At 35.2% G+C, this 10996-nt stretch overlaps 1 pseudogene; it reads right to left on the reverse strand.

Annotated features, from left to right (window-relative positions):
- Positions 1-6990: 6990 nt before the first annotated feature.
- On the reverse strand, positions 6991-10477 carry LOC131825655 (MICOS complex subunit MIC27-like; annotated as a pseudogene).
- Between the last annotated feature and the right edge of the window lie 519 nt (positions 10478-10996).

Genomic DNA, 10996 nt, shown 5'->3' on the forward strand with positions numbered 1-10996 from the left:
TTGGTCTTAGGAATAATTCCTTAGGAATCTGTATTTTAATTTTTCTCTACATCTGGAAATTTGGACAAAATAAGGATTCCAATTTGCATACTTTAAAGTGCTGAAATCTAATAGATTGGTATATGAAAAGTCAGTGTTTCCATATTGTTTTATAAAATGTGTTACAATGAACTGAATTTCTTTTTCACTTTAATATCACCTCTCTGAAATTTAGGAGAAGTTCATTGAAACTTTGAAATGAGATTTTTTGTTGTTGTTTTTTGTTTGTTTAATTAGTTGTTTAAGCAACACTGTTTTATACTAATGGAAGTTTTGGTATTAAAATGGTGACTTTCTCAAATCACTTGGTCAGGGACAATGTTCAAAGTCCTTAGTGAAAAAACCTGAGAACAAGTTGTTTCAATGCTATAAAGAAAAGTTAAGCTTTTATACTTTGAGCATTTTGTGGTTGGACACTCAGAATAGACTATGAGGATAACAGGAGCTTTTTAACCCAGTAGATTTCAAAACACAACTGTTATTTCATCAGGTGTTGTGTTGCAGGAGTGTGATAATGTTACTGTACCTTGTCACTAGCCTAACTCTGTCTCAGAATAAATTCTTCCTCGTTTCCCTATCAGGTGTTTTTTAGCTTGTACATAAATAACTTATGATCAATGATTGGGACCTCATTGAATTCTCAAAAGCAGACTGAAACCTTTTAAAATTTTTTTACTTCACAGTATGTCTTTTGCTAATCACATGCAGGTCGTTTTATGGCATTCTGATCACAGTGCAATTCTCTTTCCATTTCTCTTTCAATTTTTCCACATGTGGTATGGTTGGTTACTCCCCACTGGATATAGTTTGGTTACTATTTGATACAATGATGCATGTTTACTGACACAAAAAGTGTTTTTCAGAAATTAACATAATACTGGAAGTTTGATTTGGTAACTATTGAAAAGAATGATTGTTTCCTCAATTCTGGACACTTCTATTAATACGGACTAAAAGCAAATTCACTTTAATAGAGGTTGTATATGACTTTTCTATCTTTTCTTTGAATTAAAACCAAATATCTCCTTAATGGTTAGAACCAGCCCCCTCCTCTTTTACTTAATTCCCTTCAGAGACTGATGTAGTTGTTAAGAGACCTAAAAAACCTACTTTTTTTTTTTTCTTATGCCACTATTGTATTTTCCTTTGGTATTGCATGTCTTCTAACCTGAATTTATGTAAACTGAGATGTAACACTTCAAAGTTCAAGATGCATTTACATCAAATCACAAGTTGTTGTCATTTTTAAACTTAAGGAATATGAGACTAACAGGTCACTTGAAAATAATTCTGCCTAGGATAAATCAGAAGAAATGGCAAATGATTTAGAGGCACTTTAAAAAATCAGTAATAATGCTTCTTGGAGCTTCACTAAGTTGTAAAGATCATCCGCTGTGCTAATAATAGTGGTAAATACAGTGTGTGGGTGGTTAATGTTAAATCACTCAAATACCCTTTAGAAAGCTTCAGATATAAGAAAAGCCTGAAAGAAATGGATGAAAGGGAAAACTACGTAATTGTTGTTAGACTAATGGGAGATTCTGGTTTGAATCTTTACCCCAGGAAACTAAATTACTATCATAGAAGCAATTATGTTTTGTGCCTTCATCTTTGCACGTGTTCTTTCTTGAAATAATTACATCCATCAGACAGCTGGGATTGGGATGGTAACCCATTTTTATACAGAGCCTTTCTCCTGGCTTAGGAACACTTGGAAAACACTTGAAAGGTGTTTGACTCAGAAATAAAACTTCATGCTAATTACACAAGTATTTAATGAGCCTATGCGTAAGTAAACTTGTTTAAACATAAGACACTTTGAAGAACATGCTATTTAGCTTGTTTTTCTTTCTTTCTTCCTTTTTAAATTTTTCTTTCTTTTCTTTTTTTTTAAGATGGTGGAGGAAAGGGACCTTGAGGGGTGGAGGCGGGAGCTTCAGCAGGCTCCATGCTCAGCTCAGAGCCTGACTTGGGGCTTGATCTCATGACTCTGAGATAGTGACCTGAGCCGAAATCGAGAGTTGGACATTTAACTGAGCCACCCAGGTGCCCCTATGTTCTTAACAGTAGCGCATACATCACAAAAAGTCAAATTGTTAAAGGGGACATGAGCATTATTTTACCTTTGCATCTGATGGTTGTGCCTAGGTTTCACCCAGGGAATTAAAATGCTTTGGAATTCCTTGGTGAAGAAGTATTAATGCCCAGGATCTTCCTCAGAATAATTAAATCACACTGTCCAGGGCAGTGGAGAACATGTTTGAAGTGGGGAATTTTAAAAATCCCAAGGCCAAGGCCACATTTCAAACCAGTTAAACCAATTAAAAATCAGAATCTGTGGAGGATGGAGTAGAGCTATCACAATTTAAAAAATCTTCCAAAAAATAATACTCTTCCTGATGATTCTAATATCCAGACATTTGAGAACCAGGTACAAGGGTAGGTCCCAGACATTTGTTTTCAAAAAATTCTCCAGATAATTCTACTTGAGGTTGTGTTTGGGGATTTCTGATGAAGAATTACTACCCCAAACAAGCAAATTGTCCAACCGCAGGCAACTAGATCACCTCAAGCAGAACTAGTAAGTCTAATTTCTGAGTCGAGTGTTCTTCTCTCTACTGTTCTAAATTCTACCAATAGTCTAACATCTGGTGCTAACATTCTTAGATTATAAGAGTTAGTCTTAACTTAAGAGTACTTAAGTCTCTTAAGTACTTAAGAGAATACTTAAGAGTACTTAATAAGCTTCTGACAAAACAAAAATCTGAGGAAGGCATGTGAGGGCAATTCAAATGCTTATTGAATGAATGGAATTGAGTTTGCCTACAGGAAGAGGATGACACTGGGGCCTTGTTCTTGACATCACACCATGGGAAGTCCTGCTGGGTCAGTCCTATCTCTCCTATTCCAATCACATTGATGTGGATCATCTTAAATTACATAACAAATGAAAAAACAGGTTTATTAAGTCTTTTGCTTCCAAATATATTCTTTTGTAATGTGATTGTGGATTAGTTTTCTAGGGCTGCCATAACACATCTAGAAGTGTGAAGTCAAGGTGTTGGCTGAGATGGTTTCTTCTGAGGCCTCTCTCTTTGGCTGGTGGGTGGCCACCTTCTCCGTGTGTCTTTGCATGGTCTTCTCTTTGTATATGCACGGATTTGGGTCCTAATGTCTTCAAAAGACACAAGTCAGATTGGGTTAAGGCCCACCCTAATGATCTCAGTTGAATTTGTCTTTAAAGAGGTAAATTTCTCTGTATACATTCACATTTTGAGGTACTAGGGATTTAGAATTTCAACTTATATATTTGGAGAGGGGGGACACAATTCTACCCATAGTTGTGGAAAGAACACTATTTTGGAATGTTCAATTGTCTACTGTTTAAAAAATATATAGCAAATATGCTGGTATTAGTTACACCTGGGGTGTGTGTTTTGATCACAGAATAATCACAAAAAGATGGGAAGCCATTTAAGTTTATGGGCCTTATTAATGTAGGATGATTGGCCATTATCTGCATGAGAATCAGTGCTCACACAAATGTGTATAAAAATGTTTCCAAGTCTAATGTGGTTGTTTTCAATTATGTTAAATTCTGGGGCCAAATTTAGATAATTGTCTTGTCAATCCACTGCATTCTGACACTGAAGGTTTTTCTTCAGATGTTTTTGACACATCAGCTTCTTTATTCTATGTAAAAAGCTCAACAGTTCTAATTAAGTGGCTCAAACTTAGAGCAAAACAAAGCATTGACTTTGACAAAGAAGTTTTTTATGATTTTTCTTTGTTAACATGATTCATATATGTGTTGCGGACACATACATGAGCTGTGTTAGCGTTCCATTAGAAACCACAGACAAGTGTGTGGATGATTTGAGGTTGATGGCACAGCACTAAGTGAGAAATCCCAGTGTGATTTTTATGAACCAGAGCTGTTGCCAGCCTCATGCTATTTGAAAGCCATAACATATGGTAAATCTATAAGTGCTCTACTTTTTCACAACTTTTAAACTATAACATACCAGTATTATGTGTTAGAGACTAATTTTTTTTTAAAGATTTTATTTGACGGACAGAGATCACAAGTAGGCAGAGAGGCAGGCAGAGAGAGAGGGGGAAGCAGGCTCCCTGCTGAGCAGAGAGCCAGATGTGGGGCTCGATCCCAGGACCCTGGGATCACAACTGGAGCCGAAGGCAGAGGCTTAGCCACTGAGCCACCCAGGTGCCCCGAGACTAATTTTAAAAATCTTTTAAAATGTATCCTTTGATAAATTTATTTTTTCTAAATCAAGTTTCAATTTATCTGCAACTAAAATTATGCTCATAAGTGTACCATTTTAACGAACATTTATACCAAATTCATTCGAGCTCTACAAAGGTGTAGAGTATTTCTTCTTCCTAGAAAGCTTTCCCTGTCCCTTCCCTGTCAATATCTCCTTACCTCTGCTAAGACAACCACTTTCTACAGCCTTTGTTATTTTCAGGCCAGCATTTTGATAATTGTTCTACCAGCACATTTCCAATAAAAATTTTCTCACTCTTTCCAGCCTTTAGTAACAACTCTTCAAGAATGCTCTAGCTTCTCTCTGCTGCCCATGGTTGAAAACAGTGACATGTCTTAGTTTTCTTACACACTAGCATCCCACTTGCCCTAATGATCTTGACTTGAGTAACCAAAGAGTTTTCCCTTTTTTACAACCTTTTTTTTTTTTTAAAGAATTTAGAGTGTGGTTGCATCTGCATGCAAGTGTTGGGGAGGGGCGAGAGAGAGAGAAAGAGAGAGAATCTCAAGCAGACTCCCAGCTGAGCACCGAGAACAACTGGCCGGGGCTCAATCCCACAACCTGATATTAGGACCTGAGCGGAAATCAAAAGTCAGACACTTAACCGACTGCAGCACCCACCCTGCCACCTCCCTTTTTAAAAATACTTCCTGTAAAGGGAGTGAAGCACTATGGATGCTACAGTGCCTGGCGTCTTTTGCTCAGTGTAAGATCTGCAGTGTGGTACTTCATTGCTTAACCTCATTTATTCTTACGATGAATGTTTGGTGTGTTTCTAGTTTGGGACTCTTATTCTCATAGTTTCTATGAAGATTTTTTTTTTCTTTTTACTTTTGGCGAAATTGTGCCCTCATTTCTTTGGGATATATACTTAGGAGTGAAATGCTGGGTCAGAGGAAGGCATATACTTAATTTGGGTAGATACATGTAAGTAGTTTACCAAAGTGGCTGAACCAATTCCTATTCCCTCTTGCAATGTATCAAAGTTACAGTTGGTTCACATCTAATTGCCCATATAGCCACACAAAAAGCCCAGATTGAGCTTTAAACTGCCAAATATGTGCTGCTTGAACAAATGTAAGATTTGATGAATAAAGCATGAATCAAGTCCTTGTAAGTATAATTGAGTAAATATACTTCAAGTATTTTGTGATATTTGAACTTCCCTCTTTTCTTTTTGCATCAATAGTCATAATCATGGAATTTGTTCATGGCAGTTGTTTTCCAATAATATGGTAATAGTTTGAATCTTATTCCTGTACAGTAATAAAACAGACTAGACTGTTTTATCAACAGAGTCTAAATGGCCACATTAATTAACCTTCTTGCTTTATAGATAATATAAACTAATAACATATGTTAAAAATAAGATTAAATATGTATATTGTTTTTCGACAGACTTTATATATAGACTTCATTTAAACCTAACAGTGCCCCTAAAGATGATATTTCTTTCTGGCAGAAGAAACCAGATTTTATAGAGACTTAAGCTGCCAAAGTTCATAGCAGCTTAATAACATGTGGAACTTAAATCTAGATTTTCTGGCTACAGTTGAAAGCCTTGTCTATCTCTCTATAAAGAATAAGCACATATTTAAAGCATGAATTCAATTATTTTCAAGCAGACTGTGGTAATCTGAGGATTTAAATAAGTCCTACCTATGACAGTACATTAAATATTTTTATATATTATAGAATATCAGTTTAGTTTTAAAATAAGATCCTTATATTAATTTAATATAAAATGTATATTTTTAAATGTAATAATTTGTAATGACCCTAGCATCTTTTTATAAGTATAAAATTAATATTTCTAAATAAGATATTTCATATATATTTTTATTCCACTTTGGTTGTCTACAAAATATATTGCAGACAGTGGGATAACTCCCTAAATCATCTGCGGGTGTCTCAATGCTCTGTGATTTTTAGGAATGTACTTTACTACCTTTGAAAGAAAAATGAAGCATTTAGAGGAACTTTCTTCTGTTATTACAGTAAATTGCTTTGTCTTGCTAGAATGCTTACTTAGTCTGTAAAAGTGATTCTAGACTAGGAAGTGTACTGTTTTATTTTGTTTGTTTGCTTTACTTTAAGCTTGAACACATCAAATTGATGGTAAGTTTACATATTTTCCCCCACAATCCTACGAAAATGTATTAATATCACATTATCGAGGCAAATAGTTTTTATTTAATTTTTTTCATAAAATATGGATATTCAAGCTCTGGGGAATGGAAAAAAAAAGAGAGGGAACATATCCTTCTACACACTATTCTAATTTAGCACATTAATTTGAAAAGGCTAAAGCAAATATGTATATATATCTGTATAGTATACACATACGTTACTTCATCAATGTTCATATATTTATGCTATTTTTGTTTTTTTATAAACACCCTTAAAATTATTAAATGCTTCCCAATACTTCTACTTCTGCCTCTTCATCAGTCTTTTAATATTGCTGGGATTAAATTCACAGTTTGTGTTTTAATCCCTTATGTGATGGGTCCAACGATACATTACTTTAGAAGATGTGAGAGAAAAACTGTTTAAAAAAAAAAAAGTTATACTCTCTGTGTCACAGTTAATCTTTACATGACTTTTTCATCATTATTTTCTACTTCACACATCTTCTAGTTCTCTATGCAGACTATTTCAGCTTCTACTGCTTTACATAACCTACATTTTCTGGATGGGACTGCCCGTGATCCACGAGCTTGGGGTCAGGCATAAACCGTGTAGCACCTGAGGTGGATTCTGATCTTGTCTTTGTTTCAGAGTTGAGTTCTATTGACAAGTTCTATTGACAGCACTGAGAATTTCAGGCTGTCAGTTGTTTTTTCAGATATTTCTGTTTCAGCAGAATTTCCTAGCTTAGCTTTCTCTTTGGGTTTAGGAAATGACTCTCGCTTGTTGATTTTTGTCCACAGTGATTTAACTGCTTCATAAATTTGCTGGCTTATAGAATATGCCCTTTTCCCCAGTTACCTTTGCAATGATTACTGACTGAATTGGGTAGCAAACATTTGTTCCTAAAGTATCCAGTCCCAGGGGATAAGCAATTTTCTTGGCCTAGAACCTTTTGCAAATTGCATTGTATCCATTTCTTGCAAACACATACACACCCTTGCATCAGTGAGTATAATGGCCAGTTCTAGTGTGAATGGATGCATGGCCCATTTGTAGATGACCGGGCTGCCCTTCAACATATTAAGGCTGCAGAGGTGGTGCAGCATATGGGGGGAGCTGTTCTGGTTTTACCAGCTGCTTTTTGTGTGTTTTAGCTGCATGCAGTTACAGATGCACATATCAGACCTGCAAATGTGGTTGTCAGCTTCTGCTCCTAACAGCCGCCATATCTGTGACCTTCTCTGTCCTGGTTTTCATATGGTGTGCCGAGAGGGACAAAACAGTTCAACTCAGTTTTTATTTAAGTTATTGTAAGTTTTGCAAGGTATCTTGTCAAAGTAGATTGGTAGTCAGAAGCTCTGGGTTTCAGTCTTATATCTGACACTGAATAATCAGTAATATGTCTCATTGTTTTTTTCAATTGTAAAATAAGATGTTTGGACTAAGTGAAGCTCAAAGATCCTTAAAACTCTAAAAATACATGTATTCATTTTATGAGTAGTTTTCTTTGGCTTCTTAAATCTTTGTGGTTTTGCCTGCTATTGTAGCTCTTGTTTTGAAACTGGGATTTCTCCCCTCACCCCTTTTTTTTTAATGAAGGGGAAATACTTTTGCTAGGTTATGTCATGCTCACTTGATTAAAAGCTGATGGTAGGGCTAAATATTAATATCAGAGTTTTTGTTTTAGATCCTTTTGGGCAGAGGCATTCTATTGCTTTTGAATAGAATGACATTCTTGCAGAAAACGAGCTATAAGCCACTTCCCTCTGAAGAACAGGCCCTTTATAGTTCTCCAGTTTTTTCATTTTCTCTAAATACATTCAGTGAAATTTTCATTTCATATGTCAATTGACTTGTGTATTTGAATAATGTACCTTGTTAACATGATTCCACAAAACAGGCTTTATTGAAGATTCTTTCATTTAATAGTTCTTAGAATTCATTAAAATTTCCCATCATAGTTGTACCTTATAAGTAATTTATGGCATTCAAAAAATTGTTTTAGTTGACTTGACCTCAGTGGAATTACTGAGAAATAAGATGTTCCAAGTATGTGGAATATAGTCAGTTTTTTTTTTCAAACTTTAATAAAACTTTTAAATAGTAGAATTCCTTCTGATATATAAACCTATGTTTCTGTTTTTTTTTTTTTTTTTTTTTAAGATTTTGTCAGAGCATGAGCAAGGGAAGTGGCAGACAGGGGAAAACAGGCTCTCCCTCTGAGCAAGGAGCCTGATACTGGACTCAGTCTCAGGACCCTGGGATCCTGATCAGAGCTGAAGGCAAACTCTTAGCTGAGCCACCCAGGCATCCCATGTTTCTGAATTCTTAAAAATTGTATGGAATCGAACTGACTGCCTCACTCCCCACCTGGAAGAACTGACTATCCCCATTTTGATCACTGAATTTTATCCTGTGCATAGTAAAGCTTCCCAAATGATATATTCTATCAAATTATCCCAGATAACTATAAATTTTATATTTCCCTAGCCTTCCTATTGTGTCCATTTTAAACATTTGAGCCTTTGAATCTTAGATAGCTAGGAGAGCTAAGTAGCTGTACTTAGTAGGATAGTGTGTTAAAAAAGAGGCTTTTTGGTCATGTAAATTGTTTACTTCAGAGGTCTTTTTTGTATGCTGGTTTCTGATAGGGTTTTATGTTTATGTCCCTTATTATCTTCAGATTAGTGTCATATTGCTACATTGTTTTTAAAAAATAGTTATATTAGACAAGCAACTTGGGTCTAGATTATATAATATTGTGCATAGAATGAAGTATTAACACTGCCTTGTGTCTCATAGATTTTTAAGTTGTGAGATATTTCAAATATGTAGAACAATGGAAAAGATAACATATGAACCCATTTATCCACCACCACTCATCCAGCTTTATCAGTCTTAATTTTTCATGTCTTCATAGTTTGTTTTTTTTTTTTAAAGAGATAACATTTTACAGATATAATGGAAGTATGGCTTCCATTTCTAGTATAACCATTTAAAAAAGATGTATTACTATTGGGTTGATTTCTATCTTTTACCTTTACTTTGTTTAAGCTGGAATACTTATTCATCCATCCATTTAAGCAAGAAGCATTTAAGTATGTAATAGCTACTGTGCAACACTGAAAGCTATGATGAATAATTCCTGTCCTTTTGGATTAAATAGGCAAGTTTAAGGATAGGATGAAGTCAGAAAAAAACCCCACAAATCACTATAATACAGTAATAATGACAAGTGGCATTAACAAAAAAAAACAGCCAAATGATATCTGGAGTTTGAAACAAGATTGAGACTATCTGACTGCAAAGATTAGCTGATGCTTGGAGAAACAAGTGCCATTTGAATTAAACTTAGTTTGAATTTTGTTTTATAGAGATAGGCTTTTCTTGTTTTTGTTTTTCATTTATCACTTGGTAAAAGATGAATTCAGGCAGATTCATCAACATCATTCATGTTGTACCTATATATTCCACTTGGTGTGGATATCCAATGATCCCACTTCATAATACTTCAATAATATCTATGAATGATAGCCTTCATGTGACCCTTTATATTTTTAAAGATTTTATTTATTTGTTTGACAGAGAGAGACAGAGCAGGAACACAAGCAAGGGGAGAGGGAGAAACAAGCTTCCCACTGAGCAGGGAGCCTGACGTGGGGCTCGATCCCAGAACCCTGGGATCATGACCTGAGCTGAAGGCAGACACTTAAAGACTGAGCCACCAAGGCACCTCTCCTGTGGACCTTTAATGAACTAATCAGTTATGTCGCTGCCCGTGGCTGGAGCTGCCACTTCTGAAAGATTTTCTTGTTGGGGTTATTTAGGCAATGGTCATATAGTGGGCACTACAGTGGTCTGCATCTCCGTTCACTACAGTAATGCCTTGGGAAATTGCTGTTCTTCCCCTTTTGCCTCACCTGAGAAAGTTGGACACAATTTAGCTCTTCCGTATCTTTAATTCCATAACCATTATGTCCTGACCAATCACTGGCTTCTATTTTTGCATCGGTACTCATCCTTCTTGATGTTTATTTTGTAGATATAATTCATATAGTAAACTTGCATTGCACTGGGGGTAAAATGGGAAGTTTTGCCTAATTTTTATTTGAAGATATTGATGCTGAATTGGGCTTTAAATTCAAGTATTTGAGGATGGGTGTTTAGGTATGTAGCTACAGTTTAGGAACGAAATAGTCATGCTGATTTTTAAGTAGCAAGTTGTTTATAAATAGTTTTATAAACAACTACTCGTTTTTTTGTTTTTTTTTTTTTTTTGCTTTGATGCCTTTTTGGGACAGTTTATTATAAAAAGGGTGTTTCATGTATAAGAATGGTCTCAGGCAATATAGTCACATTTAGATCAGTTTTACTATTTTAACTAACTTGACCTATGTATATCAACATTTCCTGAAGCTAAAGAATACCTTATGGATCACAAAATTCACCATTTTTTCAAATGATTAAATGACATTCGGGGATTAAATTGCTCATCTAAATTTGCTTAATTGTAAAAACCACAATAAAACTCAGGTCTT

This window comes from Mustela lutreola, chromosome 2 (assembly GCF_030435805.1).
Source record: "Mustela lutreola isolate mMusLut2 chromosome 2, mMusLut2.pri, whole genome shotgun sequence".
NCBI classification, from domain to species: Eukaryota; Metazoa; Chordata; class Mammalia; order Carnivora; family Mustelidae; genus Mustela; species Mustela lutreola.